This window comes from Megascapheus bottae, chromosome 26 (genome assembly GCF_031878675.1).
Source record: "Megascapheus bottae isolate mThoBot1 chromosome 26, mThoBot2.hap1, whole genome shotgun sequence".
NCBI classification, from domain to species: Eukaryota; Metazoa; Chordata; class Mammalia; order Rodentia; family Geomyidae; genus Megascapheus; species Megascapheus bottae.
This window is the reverse complement of record NC_143534.1, coordinates 23,469,706-23,492,541: the sequence shown is the minus strand read 5'-3', so window position 1 is coordinate 23,492,541 and position 22,836 is coordinate 23,469,706.

Genomic DNA, 22,836 nt, shown 5'->3' with positions numbered 1-22,836 from the left:
TCAGGTGACTAGGTGGAAGCTTTCAAGGAAAATACAAATCAACATATCCTGTTTTCAATGAATTCAAAATTAGCCAAAGTTCTTTAGAAGCATTTCCATAACGATGCTGCCACAGGAACAGTGTTGAATAAAAATCAGTCACAAGGGGCAGGAAAGATGGTCCTTTTTCATCTTCAACTTTTCACTCTTGGAAAGCCTGTCTAAAGGAATATCAGGTACCCCAGGCATTACCTACTGAGAACTACATGGAAGGAGAGAGAATTAATTTGGCAAATGGCTCGATTCCTCCCCAGAAACTGTGAACACAGCAGTTAGCCACTGAGGAACAAGCTGTATTTATTGAAGGTAATGAGGGAAAAATGAAATTCTTCCTATGTATGGAGACCATCTCTACATGGTGTCACTACCCAGAGGATGTATAGAAACCTCCTCTCCTCCCTATCCCCCTCTCCTAAAGCTAATTAGCAGCTGTGCTGCACATAAATAAACCCAGAAGGAGGTAAATGGAAGTGAGGAGAATTAGAGAGGGCTGCAAATTATCACATATAAATAGCTGTATGTTACTAATACAGTATATAAGATAATGAAAGGAGTTCAGAGAACTCTCAATCAGTATGCCCTACGTGTCTGAATCTATACTAACATCCCACGTTCAGTGGAATAAGTTTTCTAAATTTGAAGAAAATCAAGCAGGGTGCTAATTTGTACTCTTTTAAAAGTAAATATTCTTTCAGAACGTAACATGTCACTATTAGTTGAAACTTTTAATGACAGAGTGGACCTAAACAATAAACCGTGTCTACTTTTGGACTAAAAAAAAAAATTCGACCGTAGAGTAAATCTCATTCACTTTCAGAAAAATTGAGTGAACTCAGAGCTAAATATTTATAGAAGCCTCACTAAAATATCCAAATATTTAACAATGAATGAATTGACTAAAAAGGAAAGTGTTATGGATCTGCCACTGACTCATGGGAAACATTTGAACAAATTCTACTTTCTTGACTTTTCTTGTCTGACACATTCTCTACCAAACCCAGTGCTTTGTGTTCTGCTGCTGCACTCACAGTTGATCAGTGATCATCTTATAATTGAGTTGTGAATCGTTTACTCGTTTTCTTATGTTGACCACTAAACCTGAAGAACAGTTTAAATGTTACATATTTTACATCTGTTTCAGTTGCCATACGATTGCACTTAATTAGTAGGACAGTTGCTCTAAAAATGATAACACACATACCCATTTGCACACACATACCTGAATATGAATCCCCCCCACACACCTGACTATGAATCCCCCACATTCATATTTAATGGAAACCTAGGAAAAAATAGGGACTGTCATTAATGTGGCCATATCAAGTTACCACCATTAATGCTACAATGTGAAATTGAAATCTAAAACGATATTATTTCCTGAAACAGGGACAATTCTTCTCAATAAATGTAACTGATGATATAAGCCAGGGTATAAAGATAGTGCCGGTCAGGTGCTGGTGGCTGATGCCTATAATCCTATTTTTTAAGGAGGCTGAGATCTGGAAGGATCATTGTTAGAAGCCAGGCTGGGCAGCAATGTCTGAAAGACTCTTATCTCCAATTAATCACCAGGAAACTGGAAGTGGAGCTGTGCCTCAAAGTGGTAGAGGCAGAGCTAGCCTTGAGAAGGGAGCTCAGGAACAGCACCCAGGCCCTGAATCAAGCTATAAAACCAACAAAACAAAACAAATAATAGTAATGCCTACTTATTTACCCTTGTATTACCTCCTTAGACACCAAATGAATAATGGTGTGTATGGGTGTGTGTGTGTGTGTGTGTGTGTGTGTGTGTGTGTGTTTGTGTATGTGTGTGTTCACTCTACAATAACCCTGTACATGTATAGGTACTATAAAAGGCACAAATGGTTCCTGCCTGATGTAGTAACTACTCAGGAATTGAGATCTGAGAATCTCAATTCAAACATCCTAGCAGATACATCTAAGAGTCTTAGATCCAATTAACTAGTAAAATGTAGGCAGTGGAGCTGTGGTTCAAGTGGGAGAGTGCTAGCCTTGAATGAAAAAGCTAAGAAAGCACGAAGCTGAGTTCAAGCCCCAGTACCAAAACTAATAATAATAATAAAACAGAGTAGGAGAGGATATAAATATTTAAAATCTTTCAAATTGACACATGAACAGAAGATTTTCATGTAGTTGTGCAGCAGTTTGGCTTTTTTTTCCTTTTGAAAATTGAGATGTTAAATAAGCACATTATTTTGTGTTTAATATAATTAAATAAGAAAATTTATATCAAATAATCATCATTAATATTCAGTGGTTCCTTAGCTAGACAGTTAAAAATGTCATGTGTTTTTAGTTAGTTGATAAGGTGAGGCATTCCTTGCCCCCATTCTGAAAGTTCTAGAGGCAAACCAAGGAAGTAAATGTGTGTGTGTATGCTTACACACATACACCAGTACTAGGATTAGAACTCAGGACCTGAGCACTATCCTGTAGCTCTTTCTGCTCAAGGTTAGAGCTCTACTACTTGAACCATGCAGTTCTACTTCCAGCCCTTTGGTGGTTAATTAGAGATAAGAATCTAAATGAAAGTGACATAAGCCAGACTCAAAGGAACATAGGCTCAATGGTTTCCCTCATTTGTCATAATCAGTAGAAACCTTGGGCTCTCCTAGCATAGATTTACAATAGAACAAAACCTAGATATATAAGGCCATATAGAAGGACCTCCAGGATATAGAAACAAAAACCATATAAAGAGTGATTGTTGTCCTTAATGTACTATGTTATCTCTCATCCCTTTTGCTGTCCCTTGGTTATCTCATATTGCTACAGTATTTCACCTTGTTATCTGATATATTGTATATATGCTTATTTGGTTATTTGAAGTCTGATAGGGAAGGGAGGAAAACAAGATGAGGGGTGGGGGTGGGGGGAGGGAAATGGGGACCAAGATATGAGAAAGGGTATCAATGTATGTGAAGTAATGCACCTTCTATCTGGTGAATATAATGTAACCCTTCTATTAATTAAAAATATATGAAAAAAGAATCTTAAATGATTTTTCTGCCTGGGCTGGCTTCAAACTATGATCCTTTCAGATCTCAGCCTCTTGAGTATCTGGGATTTCAGGTGTGAGCCACCTGCACTCAGCTAGCTTTGACATTTTTTTTTCTGGTGACTCCTTTCTCAAAAAATCAAGAAATGTTGCTACAGACAGATAGGAAATAACTAAATAATCCTACAAACAGTGAGCTAACTTTATACACCACACTGTGGAAACATCAGGAATTTTTGAAAATAAAGAATGAAAGCCAATCAATCACCAGTAGCTCATGTGAATGATCCTAACTATTCAGGAAGCTGACAGTTTAATATCCTGAGCCCAGGCCAGCCTGAGCAAGAAAGCCCATTAGAATCTTATCTCCTAAAAAATAAACAAAACAAAACAAAACTGGAAGTAGAATTGTCGTTCAAGTGGCCAAGCATAAGCCTTGAGCAAAAGAAGCTCAGTGACAGCACCCAAACCTCAATATTATAACTCTGTAGAGTTTGGGTGTTTTACAAAAGAATGATTAGCATCTAACCAGACTATGTTGGAATTGTTTAGGAAAAGGATACAGCCAGTAATGGGTACCAAGACATGTGAAAGGGTATCAATGTATGTGAATTAATGCACCTTCTATCTGGCAAATATCATGTAACCCTTTTATTAATTACAATAAAAAATATTAAAAAAAGGATACAGCCACACTTTATATGGCATTTGCAGACAAGACCATGAAACTATGAAACCATGAAAGAAAGAATTATGCTGGTTGGTCCTTAGGGTATTATAAATGCTTGGGCTAAATGCTTTATTTCTGTTTGTTTGTTTGTGTTTTTGTTGGCTTGGGTGTTTGTGTTAGTCTTATGTGGTTTTTTTTTGGGGGGGTGGGGGAGGGAAGTGTGTTGTTGTGTTCTTGAGACTCACTGTGTAATCCAGATTAAACTTAAACCATCCACCCTCTTATTTCAAATGCCTTCCAAGTGCTGGGATTTATAGAGATGTACTACCATTACTTGATTGTTTTTAAGTTTCAATCCAGAAGTTTTTCTATGTGTGTTGGGTAGTGTGAAGTATGTATATAGTTCAGAGATTGGCTTTTCTATGTTAATAAAATAATTTTTAGAGCTATATGCAGGTATTTCACATTCTTTTTAATATCCCTAAGATATTCAATATAATAGCACAGATATTTTAGTATTGCTCCTACCCTTTAACTACTTCACATTAGCTTCCGATTATCTTTTTTTTTTTAGTAAGGCAGTATTGGGGTTTGAACTTAGGGCTTTTCACTCTTGTTTGGCTTTTTTGCACAAGGCTCTACCACTTGAACCACAGCTCCATTTTCTGACTTATTGGTGGCTAATTGGAGATTAGAGTCTCACAAACTGACTTGCCAGGGTGGTCTTCAAATCATGATCCTCAGAGCTCAGCCCCTGAGTAGCTACAATTACAGGTGTGAGTCACTCGTGCCTGGCTCTAATTATCTTCTATTATTAAAGAGACACTGAAAGAAACCTCCTATCTATTTCTAAGAGGCAACATGCAAATGAACCATTCACATAGATTAAGAAAGGGATTTGTTTTATAGTATGATAGATAACAGTAATGGCCAAATGCATACATGCACACTTTAGCAACAAGATTTTCACATCTTCCCATTAAGAAATGCAGGCTTCTCCATATAATGAATGATTGTTGTCCTTAATGTACTATGTTGTCTCTCATCTCCTTTGCTGTCCCTTGGTTATCTCATATTGGTATAGTATCTCACTTTGTCATCTGATATATTGAATTTATTTGTATTTGGATATTTGAAATTTGATAGGGAAGGGGGGAAAACCAAGACGGGTGGGGGGTGTGGGGGGGGAGGGAAATGGGTACCAAGACATGTGAAAGGGTATCAATGTATGTGAATTAATGCACCTTCTATCTAGCAAATATCATGTAACCCTTTTACTAATTACAATAAAAAAATTAAAAAATTATAAAAAAAAGAGAAATGCAGGCTTCTGAGACCCCTGTGTACAGTTTGCCCACTCTTGCTGCTCAGGAAAAGTAACTATTTAAATAAGCCTGGACAGAATGAGGATCAATGTGGAAAGAGGCAAGATGCTCCAGTTCACACACACCCACACACCACCACCACCACCAAACACTCAAGTAAGTGAAGACACCCGAGATCACACCACCCTAGCTGAACTGAACCACCCAGCCAACTTACAATGGCCTTAAGAAGAGGGTTTTGTTGTTTTTGTTTTTATTGCCAGTCCTGGGGCTTGAACTCAGGGCCTTTCTCAAGGCTAGCACTCTATCACTTGAGCCACAGCATCACTTGTGGTTTTTTTCTGTGTATGTGGTACTGAGGAATAGAGCCCTGGGCTTCATGCATGCTAGGTGAGCATTCTACCACTAGGCCACACACCTGGCCCCAAGAAGAGGTTCTTTCTTTCTTTCTTTGTTTTTTGAGGGTCGTGGGGCTTGATCTCAGGGCCTGAACACTGTTTCTGAGGGTTTTCTGAACAAAGCTGGTGCTCTACCACTTTGAGCCATGGGGCTACTTCCAGTTTTTGCGATTAACTGGCAATAAAGAATTTACAGACTTTCCTGCCTGGGTGACTTTGAACAGAAAACCTCAAATCTCAACGTCCTAAGTAATTGGAATTACAGGTGTGAGTCAACCCAGCAAGTTTTTATTGTTTCAAAACCCCAGAGTTTGGAAGTCATCTGTTATAGTGCAAAAGTAGGGTGAACAAGAGTCTCAGATCAGCTCCACATTTTTGCAATGACAGTAATGGGTTAGACTATGAGAGCTTTCCTTTCTTAAACTTCATGTCTTGGAAAACTTACGAGGTAATGCTCTTCTGAGGAAAAAACATGTATCCAGCCAACAGTTACTCATAAAAGATAATATCTTATTAGGGTACTGGTGGCTTTGGAACTCTGACCCTAGCTACTCAAGAGTCTGAGATCTGAAAATCATGGTTCAAAGCCAGATCAGGCCAGAAAGTCCGTGAGACTCTTATCTCCATTCACACACACTCACAAACACACACACACACACACACACACACACACACACACAGAAGTGGAGCTGTGGCTCACGTGGTAGAGTGCTAGCCAATCTCTTTCCTCATTATAAATGAGTGGCCACTCTGCTCTTCTCTGCCTAGGTTCTTGTTTTCTTGCCTAGATTCTCAGGAGCTGTAAACAAGCACTTTGGAAAAGGACATTGGGAGGTGAAAACCCATAGGAGAGAAACTTCTTTTTTTTGAGGGGTTGGTAACAGAGTTGAACTAAAGGTTTTTGCCTCTGCTAGACTTACTGATACAACAGAGACAAGCTGACTAACTAGTTTCTCACTGGTTCTAATTTTTAAAAAAATTTTTTTCTTGCTAGTCCTGGGCTTGAGCTCAGGGCCTGAACTCTGTCCTTGGACTTTCTCAAGGCTAGAGCTCTACCGCTTGAGCCTCAGCACCACTTCTGGCTTTTTTTTCTATGTATGTGGTAACGAGGAATCAAACCTGGGTCTTCACGTTTGCTAGGCAAGCACTCTACCACTAGGCCAAACTCCCAGTCCCAGGTAATATCTCTCTCCCTCCCTCCCTCCCTCCCTCCCTCCCTCCCTCCCTCCCTCTCTCTCTCTCTCTCTCTCTCTCTCTCTCTCTCTCTCTCTCTCTCTCTCTCTCTCTCTCTCTCTCTCTCTCTCTCTTTCTCTCTCTCTCTCTCTCTCCCTTTCTCTCTCTCCCTCCTTTTCCCTCTCCCCCCCTCCCCACATGGGCCTCACATTCTGCCTCTCTGCTTTTTTTGCAGACAGTCCTTTTGTGTTTCTTCTCCCTGGATTCACAGATACACACCACCACACTCAGCTTCCCTTTGTGGAGACTAAGTCTCAGAGTCTTTTCTGCCCAGGATGGCTTGATGCCATGATTTTCCTTATTTCATACCCATAGCTTGGCATGACAGGTGTGTTCCACTGTGCCAGCTATGGGTTGAGAAGAGGTCTGAGGAACTTTCATGCCTGGATGGCTCTCACACTTCACTCCTCCCAGTTTCAGCTTCCCAAATAGCTAGGGGTACAGGTGTGAGCCACCAGTGTCCCACCGTCTGTTTTACTCACGCTAGGCCTAGCATCTCATGCCTGAGATCTGCTATGGGTTTCAATGCCGCACAGTAGAACACTAGTTTAAAAATCATATTTTACCAATATCCAAGGATTCATGGAAACACAAGTTGGGAAAAAATTCTGCTAGAAATTCACTTTTCAATGTAGTCTTAGCTAGTTTAAATATTAATATAGTCTTAACTATTTAAAATATTTATAAAACCCATTGTGGAAAGAAAAATGCAGTATTCTCAGAAGTGTCCATAGAGAGGCAGAAGAGACCAATCCAAAAGCATTCCTAGAATCTATTAAACACCTAAAAATGCAAAATAAAATTTTAATGTGGATCCAAACTCAAAAGAGAAATATCCAACATCCACCAATAAAGGAAGAGCTGAAATCAGAGGGGTAGGCAGGCATGGGGGAGCAAATGTGTCCCCTCACATGCAAGGCTTCTAGCTCAGGAAACAAGGCAACCAACTGAAAAGAGGTAAAAAAATCCCTTTTTCTTGTTCTGAGCTTGAGCTCAGAGCCTCTCATTCTCCCTTGGCTTTATCTCTCAAGGCTGGCACTCTTCTACTTGAGCCAAATTCCACATCCTATTTTTTTTTCCCAATTGAATCTAAAAGTCACTCAGATTTGTCTCCCCAGGCTAACTTCAAATGGAGATTCTCATATCTCAGCCGCCTGAGTGGCTAGGATTATAGTCATTCAGGATTGTGTGGAGAAGAGCCAGCAGTTTATGAGTTTATTTCTTAAACTGAGGATAAGAGCAAGGTTAGAATTCAATTTACACTAGATACCTGTTATCAGAAATCTGGCAAAAAGAATTTCTCCCTCCTTCTTGCCAGACAATTCAAGAATCTCTCCCTGTTTCCTGCCATATCAGTTTAAGTTATGATTTAAAACCAAGAGATAAGCAATCATTTTTCAAGCTAAAAGTTGTGTCTCAGAAATATGATTTGAACCCCGAAGGAAGAAATGAGAATATAAAAAATAAAATTAAGGAAAAGGATATTAACAGAGGTATAGCTAAATCTGAGCAAGGATTGTTCATTAAAATAATCAAAACAGGAATGATAATGATCAAGATAATGATCAACCAGGATGATTAAAAACAAGTTGTAACTATATTAGAAAACAATTATCTAGGAGGAAGGAAGCAGAGATGAAAAGGAATGAAGGAAAGAAGAGAGGGTAGTATAGAACTGAATGAGTTAACTATGAATTTTAAAAACCTAGTAGCCCAGACCTGCAATCCTAGCTACTCAGGAGGCTGAGATCTGAAGATTTTTGTTCAAATGCGGGCAGAAGTGTCCATAAGACTCTTACCTCCAATTCGCAGTCAAAAAGCCAGAAGTAGAGCTATAGCTCTAGTGGTAGAGCACTTGCCTTGAACAAAGAAGCTGAGTGATAACAGCCCCTTATTTCTAGCTCCAGTACTGGCACTAAATAGAAACAAAAATAAATAATTAAGTAAATAAATAACTAAACAAAGCTACTGAAAATAACAAAAATTAAGTGTGCAATATCTGATTCAATAAAGAAAACTGTCCAGCTAGGCATGGTGGCTCACGCCTGTAATCCTAGTTACTCAGGAGGCTGATATCGAGGTTCAAAGCCAGCCTGGGCACTAAAGTCCATGAGACTCTCATCTCCAATTAACCACTAGAAAACCAGAAGTGGCTCCAGGGATAGGGTAGTAGCCTTGAGCTGAAGAGCTCAGGGACAGCACCCAGGCCCGGAGTTCAAGCCCCATGACTGACAAAAAAAAAAGGAAAAGAAAACTGCCCAACTAATAAAAGACAAGAAAGGGAGGGGAAATATTCAAAAAAGGGAGATATATCAAAGAGAAAGCAGAATAAAGCAAAAAATAACTTTTATGCATGAATAAAAAGCATAGCATCTGGGAAACTGAAATACACTGTTTAATGGCTGTCATATTAAAATATGGCTGTAGTGGAATGGATATTGATAACCATCCAGACTTACATAATAAGTGAAAAACAATATTAGAGCAGTATTTTAACTCTCCAGAGCCAAGATGGGTAGAAGGAATGAGAAGGTGATGAAGCAAACAGATTTAACAGCATTCTCCATGCTGAATTCAAAAAGAGAGTTGTTCCACAATATTTCCAAGCCCTCGTAGGTGCAAATTCTAAAGGCTTTTCATTCTTCTGAGAAATGCTTCTATAAAGTGTTTTTGCTGAGATGGCAAGTGACAGAGATTGCACAAGTACAACCATAGATGATCCTGAGAGCTTACCTACCTAGCATGCACAAAGACCCGGGTTCTATTCCTTGGTACCACATACATAGAAAAAAGCCAGAAATGGTGTTGTGGTTCAAGTGGTAGAACTCTAGCCTTGAGAAAGCCCAAAGACAGTGCTCAGGCCCTGAGTTCAAGCCCCAGGCCCAGGACAATAAGATAATTGTGTGTGTGTGTTGAACTCAGGGCCTTGGCATTGTCTCCGAGTTTTTTGTTGTTGTTGTTGTTGTTGTTGTTGTTTTGCTTAAGTCAAGTGCTCTACCACTTGAGCCACAGCTCCACTTCTTGTTTTTGTTCTTTTTGCCAGTCCTGGGCCTTGAACTCAGGGCCTGGGCACTGTTCTTGGGCTTTCTCAAGGCTCTACCACTTGAGCCACAGCACCATTTCTGGCTTTTTTCTATGTATGTGATACTGAAGAATCGAACCTGGGTCTTCCTGCATGCTAGGCAAGCACTCTACTACTAGACTAAAATCCCAGCTCTGTTTTGTTTTGTTTTGTTTATCCTCCTCCACCCCCACTAGTTAACTGGAAAAAAGATCTTACAGATTTTTCTGCCCAGGCTGTCTTCGAACCACAATCTCAGATCTTAGCTTCCTGAGTAGCTAAGATTACAGATGTAAACTATCAGTGCCCTCTGAAAAATCAATATTTAGATCTCACTTCTGCAGATACCCCACAGCAACATGTGATATTTTTAATACTTTAATGTATTCTAAAAGGCTGGTTTTAATATACAGAATAAGCAGTTTAATTGCAAAATTATATACTATTTGATTGTATGTCCTATTCAATAGTATTTTTTCTTTCTTATAATTTAATTGATGGCTCATCTTATAGTCTATAATACCTTAGAATTGTTGATATGAAGTATAAGTTAATCATATGAATGTAAAAAAGAATATGCAAATACACTTACAGATCTCATGTTAAAAAAAATCTAGTTGTGTATTAGGAATCAAAGACTCCTTTTACTTTTCTTTTAAATTATGCTGGGATAAAACCTAGGTCCTGTGTATGCTAGGACAACTGCTATTGGGGCTATATTCACAGCCATAGAAATTCACCTTAAACCCAAGAATGTAGAAAAACTGAAAGTCAAACAATAGGAAGAGGGAAATATCTCCAAAATAATGATAACCACAGCAAGCACTCGGCATTAGTGGCTGAACAACTATAATTCTAGCTACTCAGGACGCTGAGATCTAGGAATCTCAATTTAAATCCAGACTTGGCTGGAAAATCCATGAGACTCTTTACAATTAACCATCAAACACACTGAAAATGGATCTGTGGCTCAAGTGGTAGAGTACCAGCTTGGAATGGTAAAGCTAAAGGGCTGAGCTCAGGCCTTAAGTTTAAGACCCAGTACTAGCACACTAAATTAATGAATAAATAAATTAATTAATAACAGCAAAACCTCATATAGTCATCAACAAAAGTAACTTTAAGAAGTAGTTATTAAAGTTAGAGTTGTTGCCAAATAAAAATCTCATAATAAAACTTTGTCCTTTTATTAAAGAAACAATTCACCAAGAAGACACAACAATTTTGAACCCTTAAAGATCTAGCAGCACAGCTTCAAAACAAACAACAATTTTTAAAAGTGGACTTACTGGAAAGAACCTAGAAATCCAAAATTTTAGTAGGGATTTTGGCTTGCATTTCTCAATAGTAGATTCAATGGTTATATATCAAAGAAATCACATTCTTTTCAACTTCATTGTGAATATTCACAAAGATTGTAAATGGCCTAAGCCACAAAACAAGACAAAAATAAGATCATCCTATTGAACTTATTCTCTAATCCAAATGCAATAAAAATACAAATTTAAAAACACTCCCAAGTGATTTAAAAAAGAAGCAATAATAACAATTACAAAGATTCAACAAAATCAAAACCAAATTCCAGAGAGAGACTAATGAAATGGGTGAATTCCTAGGGAAGTAATTAGAAGGAAATATTAAATAATAACAAGCTAGGAATCCTGGGAAACAAATCCAGGGATACACAGGATTTACACAGACCTTATGGTAAAGTGGTCTGGACAATCTTGGGGGAGGTGAAAGGGATTGTAGAGGAAGGCCTGCGTGCTACCACCTACCAGAGAGGAAGACTTAACAAAACCTTGGTAGTTAATTGCTCCATAATCATCCAGAGTGCAAAAATAGGAAAGAGATCAATGTAACCAACAAAAATCTAGAAGCAAGCCTGAGTACATATAAGATGTAAGCATGTGTTAGAGGTGACATGACAAATGAAAAGAAGGAATGGACTGTCTGATAACTATACAATCTTAACTGACAGTACGTATAGAAAATTAAAGTTAAAAATTTATTTCAATCAAATTACAAAAGTAAATTCCATACTGATTAAAAGCTCACTGGACAAATAAAGCCTCACAACTTTTAGGGAAAAAAAATACATAACAAATTAAATAGAAAGCCCACAGACTGGGAGAAGATCTTCACCAGCCATACAACAGACAAGGGCCTTATATTTAAAATATATTTACAGCTCAAAAAATTGAATCTCTCAAAAACAAATCCTCAAAGAAACAACCATCCCATTAAAAGGTGGGCTAAAGACTTAAAGAGAGACTTCTCTGAAGAGGAAATAAAAATAGCCTATAGACATATGAAGAAATGTTCCATATCTCTGGCCATAAAAGAAATGCAAATCAGAACAACTCTGAGGTTCCACCTCACTCCAGTTAGAATGGCCATGATCAAGAAATCTAATAACAACAGATGCTGATGGGGATGTCACCAGGAGGAATCACTACTACACTGTTGGTGGGAGTGTAAATTCATTCAGCCACTCTGGAAAGCAGTATGGTGATTCCTCAAAAGACTAAACATAGAGCTCCCCTATGACCCAGCAATTCCACTTCTTGGCATTTCACTAGAAATAAGGGCATAGTAAATTTATTAGCACAATGATATTCATTGCAGCATTATTTACCATAGGTAAGACATGGAACCAACCCAGATGCCCTTCGCTGGATGAATGGATCAAGAAGATGTGGTATTTATACACAATGGAATTCTATGCTGCCATCAAAAAGAATGACATCACCCCATTCATAAGGAAATAGAAAGACTTGGAAAAAATCATATTAAGTGAAGTAAGCCAGACCTAAAGGAACATAAGCTCAATGGTTTCCCTCATTTGTAATAATCCTACAAAGGATTACAGTAGCTCAAAACCTAGGTATATAAGGTCATATAGGATGAGACTAACTGAAAGGAGCTCTAGGATAAGGAAACAAGAGCTTTATCTTGTGTGATTGTTATTCATAATGTATTACGTTATTTCTCTTCTCTTTTTGCCCTTATGGTTATCTCATAATGTTACTATAACTGACTTGTTACCTGGTATATTATATATACATTTATTTGTTTATTTGAAATAGGAAAGGGAAGGAGGGGGAAACAAGATGATTGTGAGGGGGTGGGAGAGGGAATTGGAAACAAAATCATGAGAATGGGTATCACTGTGCGAGAAGCAATGTACTGTAATCCTTCTATACATTATCCTGACAATAAAATTTACAAAAAGAAAAAAATACATCAGAATAACTTCATAGCATGCTAGGAAAAAACTTTTCAATAAGACAAAAAATTAAAGAAAAGATTAATAACGTTGAACAGCTTGAAACTGTAAGGAATTTTCTTAGCACAAATATACAATAAAAACACAGTCATAGCACTAAGTGCTGGAGGCTCATGCCAGTAATTCTAGCTATGCAGGAAACTCAGATCTGAGGAATACCATTTGATTAAGAAAGATCATGAAATTATTGTCGCCAATTAACCACCAGAACCAGAAGTGGAGTTGTGGCTCAAAGTGGAAGAGTGCTAGCCTTGAGCAAAACAGCTCAGGGACACTGCTAGGCAGGCCCTGAATTTAAGCCCTCAGAACTGGCACACACACAGACACACACACACACACACACACACACACACACACACACACACACACAAAGAAAAAGATAGCTATAGGCATAGAGAAGGCATCTCCTAAGCTAAAGGATGACTATTCAAAGCATTTAAAGAATTTCCTCAAATTAGGGGCCAGGAGTTTGGCCTAGTGGTAGAGTGCTTGCCTAGCATGTATGAAGATCCAGGTTTGATTCCTCAATAACTCATACATAGAAAAAAGCTGGAAGTAGTGCTGTGGCTCAAGTGGTAGGGCACTAGCCTTGAGAAAAAAGCCCAAGGACAGTACTCAGACCCTGAGGTCAAGCCCCATGACTGGCCAAAAAAAAAAAAAAAGAATTTTCTCAAATTAAAAGGAAAAAATTTAAAAATAAATAAATAAAAGCAAAAATAGAAGAGAAAAAAAAGGACCAAGTATAAAAATGGATCAAAAACCATAGAAAAATGTGGTTAATATTATTAGTAATCAGATGAAAACCATGAGCTCCCTTCTTAAACTCTTATGCTCTAATTTCCTAAATACCAGTGAGGCTACATAAAATTGAAAATATCTGCCATTATTATAATTATTGCTATGATGATGATGATGATGATGATGATGATGTCTAGGCCTTACAAACTTCATTTACCACTTCAAAGAGCAATTTAACAATTCTTGGTGAATTTGAAAGTAAGCAAATTCTGCATACCAGTCATTCCTGTTTCAGATTTCTATGGTAAAAAAAACCTTCTGCACCATGGGACTAGTGCAAAGATACTCAGTGCAGCACTAAAAGTACTAGTGGCCAATCTGCTAATCAGAAATGGGGACACAGCTGAGTGCAGTGGCTCATGCCTATAATTCTAGCTACTCAGGAGGCTGAGATCTGAGGATCTTGGTTCAAAGCCATCCTGGGCATGAAAATCCATGAGACTCTTATGTCCAATTAACCACAAGAATCAGCAGTGGCTCATGCCTATAATCCTGGCTACTCAGGAGGCTGAGACCTGAGGATTTTGGTTCAAAGCCACCCCAGATTGAAAATCCATGAGATTCTTATTTCCAATTAACCACCAGAAAACCAGAAATGGTACTGTGGCTCAAGTAGTAGAGTGCTAGTCTTGAGCTGAAGAACTCTGGGACAGCACCTAGGCCTAGATTCAAGCCCCACAGTCTACAAAAAAAAAAAAAGAAGAAGAAGAAGAAGAAAGAAAGAGAAAAAGGAATGGGAGGAGTAATGCAAAGTAACCAGTCACATAGGAGAATACTACACACAGTTCAGTTTTTTTAACCACATCAATAGTAAGCAAAGTGGGCTGGGAGCATGGCCTAGTGGTAGAGTGCTTGCCTAGCAGGCACAAAGCCCTGGGTTAGATTCCTCGGTACCACATGCACAGAAAAAGTGGTGCTGTGGCTCAAGTGGTAGAGCACCAGCCTTGAGAAAGTCCAAGAACAATGCACAGGCCCTGAGTTCAAGCCCCAGGACTGGCCAAAATAAAAGTTTATTTCAAAACAATGTCATATAAGGACCACAAATACAGCTCAATGATAGGGTGCTTGCCTAATATGTGCGAAGCACTATATTTCATCCTCAATACTAATATAAATATATCTATAAGTACTCATATTTTTATTCATATACTATTGTTATATATTTATATAATATATTATACATACCATATTACACATTTCATAATATATATATTATATAATATAGACTAATAGAGTATTTTAATGTTATAATTATATATTATATATACATAGGCATTTATGTGAGTATATATGTATAATTTACATATATACATGGGTATTCATACAAAATGCCAGAACATTCAAGGGTCTAATTCATGCCATCTCTCTCTTCATTTATTAGAAATTATGGACTGGAGACAGCCTAAAGCAGTAGAAGATCTGTCCAGCAAAGCAAAACATTGAGTTCAAACCCCAGCACTGAAAAAAAAAACAAAAACAAAAACAGAAGACCTGTCAGAGCTATGTCAAAAGATAAATACTTTATATATACCCTATATATTCATAGTATAATGTTTGTTAATTTTCTAAAAGACAACTTACACCGTGTTTGTGCTGGTATGGGGAGAATAAACAGGAGCTTTATTGCCTCCTGAATCATAAAGCAATTGAAAAACAAGATATTAAGTAGCTGCTGGAAGAATTTTTATAAAGGTGGAGGTTAATGAATTTCCTCATACTGATTCTCAGCACTGAGTATCCAGTCCCTTATGGTGCTGGGGAAATGTGGACCAGAAGAGCGGAGAAGAGGGAGACAGACAGCCATTGCTCCAGGCCACCCCCTGAAATTAGAGTCAAAGACACAGAAGGAGCCCACGAGCAGGCTGGAGGAGAGACCCTGGCTAACATTCTGTGGACAATACTAACACAATGAAACCCTCAACATAGAGAATTACACTAGATCAACACTGGGTGAATAAACTGTTCTTGTCACTGCTGCCAGTCCATCTAAACCTGAAACCGGTTAGAAAACATAGAGGACAACATGGGCTTTCTATAAATTCAGGTTTGCAAGTAATAATCCAAATGCCTAAACCTAATTTCATAATTGGAATGCCTTTACTGTGTATGCGTGTCTGTATGTGTCAAATCAGGGCTTGAACTCAGGGCCTGGGCTCTATGCCTGAGCTTCTTTGGCTCAAAGCTAATGCTCCACCACTTGAGCCACAGCGCCACTTTCAGCATTTTCTGAGGCTTAGTCTCATGGACTTTCCTGCCCTACTGGCTTCCATCCACCATCCTAATTTAAGTAACTTGAATTATACACCTTTTAATAATTTAAATTTAAACAGGTTATTTGGGGTGGAAAAAAAGAGAGCTGCAGTATTCACAAGCACCATTTTATAATTCTGGGTAGTAAGAAAGCCTTATCTGTAAACTGTGATTTTTTTATACCTGCTTTGCCTATTAGTGTAAAGTCTAGAGAGTATAAATAGATATGAGGAGGTGATTAGAACTGAATAAAGCTATATATCAGAGCCCAACATACCAATGCATCCATCTTCCTCTCCCTTCTTTAAAACAAAACAAAACAAAACAAAAAACTTTTATTTTTGCCAGTCCTGGGGCTTGAACTCAGGGTGTGGACACTATCCCTAGGTTTCTTTTTGTTCAAGGGTACACTCTATCACTTGAGTCACAATGCCACATGCAGCCTTTTCTGTTTATGTGGTACTGAGAACTTGAACTCAGGACTTCATGCATGCAAAGCAAGCCACATTCCCAGCCTCTTTTTTTTTTCTAAAACAAATTTTAACTTATTCAGGCATTCATCCTTGTATACATATCCAGGTTCTTCAAGAAACCTGGATAGTATAACCTAATGCCTTTCAATGATAATTCTATTCTTCATGCTAATGATTGGTTTAAGATAAAGGATTTAGCCTAATTGAGCTAAAGAAACCTCTCAAGAGAAAATGCCTAGGGTATTAATATTTGTGAAGAAATGCACCTTCTATCTGGCGAATATAATGTAATCCTTCTATTAATTACAAGGGGGAAAAAAAAAGAGAAAATGCCTGGAATGGTGCTGCCATCTTGCTAGCCTCACGTTGTCACCATCAACACCCTTGAATCCTTGATGTATTTCTAAAACTGGGAATCAGTCAACCTATGAGTCTACCCTACTCCTTGTTACCTAAGGTAAGTTCCATCTGGTAGGAGCCAAGTTGGGTTAGGTAAACTGTTGCTAGTTGCTAAAATGATGTTTATTTTTTAAAATCCTGGCTGTTCAGGAGCCTGAGATCTGATGATCATGATCCAAAGCCAGTCCAGGCAAGAAAGTTTGTCATACTTTTATCTCTAATAAACTCGCAAATAAAGCTGGAAGTAAAGCTATGGCTCAACTGGTAGATCACTAGACTTGAACAAGAAAGCTCAGGGACAACACCCAGGCCCTGAGTTCAAGCCCCAGAACACAAACACACATACACATACACACACACACACACACACACACACACACACACACACACACACACACACACACACACGATCCCCAGACATGGGTGGCTCACACCTATAATTCTAGCTATTCAAGATGCTGAGATCAGAGGATTACAGTTCAAGGCCAAACAGACAAAGTCCTAAGACTCTTACCTCCAACTAACTACAAAAAGTAAAAAAATAAATAAAAAATAAGCCAGAAATGGAGCTGGTAGAGCACGTACTTTGAGCAAAACAAGCTCAAGGACAGTGCCCAGCCTCTGAGTTCAAGCCCCAAGACCAGCACAGAAAGAAAAGGGGCGGAGCGGGGTGGGGGGGGGGGTCAAGCCCAGAGCCTGGCACATGAAAGGCAGAAATAAAGACATGCTATAAATGGTAGTTCATACTTATTATTCCACTCCAGCGTGGCATCTTCCCTTCATTGTCCTCCTGTACATTAACAATGTAACATAGATCAAATCACTTTCCATCCCTATTCTGGTCATTTCTATTCTTAAACCAAGTGTCTCTTCCCTATAGCTACTATTAGCATGGAATCCAAACTTAGAAAAATGTCTAAGTTCCGTTTTTATTGTTCGCTTGGGGGATTTTTATCATTCTGAGATTATAAATTATATGTTAGGATTCATTCAAAAAATTGGATAATTTCAAGAGATTACTTTATAGCAGAAGCCTTGGTATTTCATTGCCACAAGGCAACCAAACTCTCAGAGAATCCTAATAGATGATGAGTATTTTCAGATTTTTGACAGGTGAAACTTAAGAATGCTTTTCACCAATGGCTTACTGCTGTAATCCTAGCTACTGGAGAGACTGAGATCTGAGGATCATGGTTCAAAGCCAGCTTAGGCAGGAAAGTCCATGAGACTTTTGCCTCCAATTAACCACCAAAATCTGGAAGTAAAGATGTGGCTCGAGCAACAGAGGACAAGCCTTGACAAAAAAATATTCACAGACAACACCCAGGCCCTGAGTTAAGCCCCAGAACTAGTGTACATGCTCACATGCACACACACGTATGTGCACACACACACTCAGCCCCCATACTCTGCTTTGTTTTATTCTCTCAAGGCTGGTACTCTACCACTTGAACCATACCATTTCCAGCTTTTTGGTAGTCAACTGGAGGGGAAAAAAAAACCCTCAGATTGGTCTGATTGGGCTGGCTTTGAGCTGTGATCCTCAGAACTTGGCCTGGTAAGTAGATAGGATTACAGGCATGAGCCACCAGAGAGACATTTGAAGAATAGCGGAAACAAATATTTGACTATTTAAGTTCACTTAGATGGATCTGGTTTGTCTTGGGTAGTGGAATCTCCTGCCATAAAACCCTGTAGTAACAGGCCCAACAATCCCATTCTACTAAAAACCTGTAGGCAAAACTTAGTTAGCAAGAAGAAAGGTAACTACCAAATTCAAAATACAATTTCAATAGTTGTGTCGCAAATGCTTCCTTGAGAATAGGAATGACTTGAAAAAGAGGAATTAGGTATAGAAAGCGAAGTATGCTGAGAAACAAAGTGCTAGAGGAAAGAGTAAGATCAAATAAACCTTTGTGTTTTCACAGAACATGGTTCCATAGAAATTGGGTTGTTTGGGGCCCATTAACTACAAGTAATTGAATTTAACCATAGACTGAAATGCCCAGAATGGTGCATTTTCTCTGCAGGTGACTGGAAGCTGTTTATTCTTCAACCCACTGAGGTTCTACAAAACCCATAGGTAAGAAATAAACTTTTATCTCTGGAAATCCTTCACTGTTGGTTAGGCTGCCTGGCTATTCAGTAAGACATTTCAGCAAGTCTGGGATGAGAATGTGATTGACTCTACAAACTACCCAGAGCACTCTTTTTCAGTCTTCCTGCAGCCTGACCTAGACTAGAGGTCCTCCAGGCAATTGGATTTTAAAAGTAAAAAATATATTTGCTTATATATTGTTTTGGTTTTGCCAGTAATGGGGCTAGAACTCAGGGCCTGGCTTGGATTTTTCACTCAAGGTTGCTTTACCACTTGATCAACAGCTCCATTTCTGGCTTTTGGCCAGTTAAGAGAAGATTGAAGCTTCACAGACTTTCTGCCAGGCCAGGTATGAACTGTGATCTTTAGACTGCAGCCTCCTGAGTAACTATTACAGGTATAATCATAGGTATAAGGTACTCATACCTATCCAGGAATATGTTCTTAAGCAAAAACACATAGCTCCAGTGAAATAAACATTAAAACTTGGTTAACTGACATTACCTATGATGTGATAGAGGACTTTAATTTTGCTGGAAACTCACCAAGAGCATCAAAGTCTTTAAAGACAAACCTAGATAGGAGAAGTTAGAGCCAAATATGACTAGAGCCATATTTTAGCTGCTCTAAACTATGCAGGAATTTAAACAGATAACCAGGCCACAACTTCCTTCCTGAACTCAAAGTTCCCATTTCATCCAGGTGCTGTCTTTATAGCCCTCTCTATGGCTCTCACCCATGAAAACGGACTGGAAGTTAGTTCAGACAAAAAAGCTTGTCTAGCACTTCAAATGAGGTTTAAGGTATAGAATGTCCTTCCTTCTGTCTCTGAATGTTGGCATATGCGGAAATGAGGCTCAGTCTATCACCATTTTAGAATCATGAGGAAACTAGCCAAACATGCCAAGGAATACAAAGGAAGAATTTTGGTCTTGATAACACATTGGAATTACAGAATTAACAACTTTATAAATAGCTCTCCTCAAGATTTTAGGTAATAGGAGCTAAGAGTCCTTTAAATCACCTTAGACAACTCCTGGATGCCTGATACTCCAAGCTGAAAACACTGTAACAGACAATGAACTCTAGACTCTAAATGCATAGTTTTCGAGGGATCAAGTGCCCAGCGCTGGTAGCTAATGTCTGTAATCCTAACTAATTAGAAGGCTGACATCTGAGGATGACAGTTCAAAGCCAGCCTGGGCAGGAAAGTCTGTGAGACTCTCACCTCCAAGTAACCAACAAAAATCCAGAAATGGAACTGTGGCTCAAGTGATCCTGCCAGTCTTGAGCATTCTAGAGGACAGTACCCAGTACCAGCACAGAAACAAAGGAAAGCTTGCCAGTTAGTTGCAACATTAGAAAAAAAAAGTTTGACCTAGTGGTAGAGTGTTTGCCTAGCATGCACAAAGACCTGGGTTTGATTCCTCAGTACCATATACACAGATAAAGCCAGAAGTGGTGCTGTGGTTCAAGTGGTAGAGTGCTATCCTTGAGAAAAGCCCAAGAACAGTGCTCAGTCCCTGCGTTCATGCCCCAGGACTGGCAAAAAAAAAAAGGTGTAACAGAAAATGTGAAGTCATTGTCCTCTTTCCATTCACATACCTGGAACACCCCTCTTCTCACATTAGTGAGCTCCTAAACAGTCTCCAAAATGTCTTTAAAGCTTTCCCTGAGTGGTGCACAAATTCAACAGTACTGCAGCTGTTTACCATGTGAGTTCCATGGAAGAAAGACAATGTCTTATCCACCGAACATTCAACATACAGTTGACAGGTGCATTCAACATACAGTTGACAGGTGACAGGCTAGTTTTTGTTATTTTCTTTCAGGACTTGAACTCTGGACTTAGGCACCGTCCTTCAGCTTTTTTGCTCAAGGCTAGTACTCTACCACTTGAGTCTCGCCTCTACTCCTGGAATTTTATTGGTTAATTAGAAATGAGTCTCACAGACTTTCCTGCCCAGGCTGGCTTTGAACCTCAGACCTCAGCCTCCTAAGTAGCTAGGATTACAGAGGTGTGCCACTATAATCCAGACGTCATACTGGTCTTATAATACAAGCCCCGAACTTTTAGATATCCTTTCCATTTAGAGGGTAGGCCCACACCAACCTTTTGATCTGAGCAGGCTGGGATGGTCTCCACCAACAGAGTACAGGGTCTGAGGGTGCCATTGTAAAACTCCCAGCACGCAGGCAGCTGGCCACTCTGAACCTGCTAAGCTGCAAAGCAGCCATGGATGCTCCTGCTAGGTTGCTGAGTCCCATCAAGCCTTCAAGTGGCCACTGTTCTAGTACATCTGATGGCGAGAGCAGAAGTGTCAGGCAAGCTCTGCCTAACTAAGCCCTCCCTAATTTCCTGGCCTTCGGGCATCAGCAAAATAAAATGGCTTGGACTGGATGCATGGTTCACATGGTAGAGTACAAATCATGAGCAAAAATGCCAAGCAAGAACACAATAATAGCATTCTCTTCTCTTTTACATACATACATGCACACCACACACACACATAATGGATGCCCCAGTTTTACTGAAGGTGTGACTCAAGTAGAAGAATGTCAGCTTTGAACACACAATCTGAGCGAGCTCCAGGCAAAGTTTAAACTCAGAAAAGTGAGAGAGGGAAAGAGTATTAAAAGACACTAGTCTGGGCCGGGAGTTTGGCCTAGTGGTAGAGTGCTTGTCTAGCATGCACGAAGACCCGAGTTCGATTCCTCAGTACCACATACATAGAAAAAAAAGCTGGAAGTGGTGCTGAGGCTCAAGTGGTAGAGCTCTAGCCTTGAGAAAGTCCAAGAACAGTGCTCAAGCCCTGAGCTCAAGCCCAGGACTGGCAAAAAAAAGACACTAGTCTTGGTGTCATTGTCAGACAGCAATACCAATCAGAACTTTGTGCTAAATAAATGTCGAATTTATGAGTGAGGTGTAAAAGAGATGCTCCTGCAATTTTAAAAAATAAAGAGATTATGGGGCCAGGAGTTTGGCCTAGTGGTAGAATGCTTGCCTAGCATGCATGAAGGCCTGGGTTTGATTCCTTGCTACCATATACATAGAAAAAAAGCCGGAAGTGGTGCTGAGGCTCAAGTGGTAGAGAAAATCCAAGGACAGTGCTCAGGCCCTGAGCTCAAGCCCAGGACTGGCAAAAAAAAAAAAAAAAAAAAAAGAAGATTATAACCTAAAGCTAGGCACTGGTGGCTTACACCAGTAAACCTAGCTATTTAAGATGCTGAGATCTGAGGATCTCAGTTTGAAGCCAGTCAGTACAGAAAAGTCAGTGAGACTCTTATCTCCAACTAACCAACAAAAAGCTGAAAGTAGAGCTGTGGCTCAAGTGGCAGAATTACAGAGTTGAATGGAAAAACTGAGAACCCAAGGCCTCAAGTTCAAAGCCCAGTACTAACACACACACACACACACACACACACACACACACACACACACACACACACACACAAGAAAACTTGACTCCAGTGGTGAGTTTTATGATTACAGTTATATTTCCTATACTCTATGCATTCAATATAAACTGTTAAACTGTAGGCCTAGCTCAAGTGGTAGAGTGCCAATAGGAAGCAGAAAAGGTCAAGTAATAGCTCATGAGACACTGAGTTCAAGCCCCACAACTCAACACACACACACACACACACACACACACACACACACACACATTATTTGTTTAGAAAACAAGGTCCAGTCGTGATGCACATACTTGCAATCCCAGGTACTAAGGAAACAGATGTAGGAGGATCACAGACCTTGTTGGTTGGGCAAAAGCACAAGACC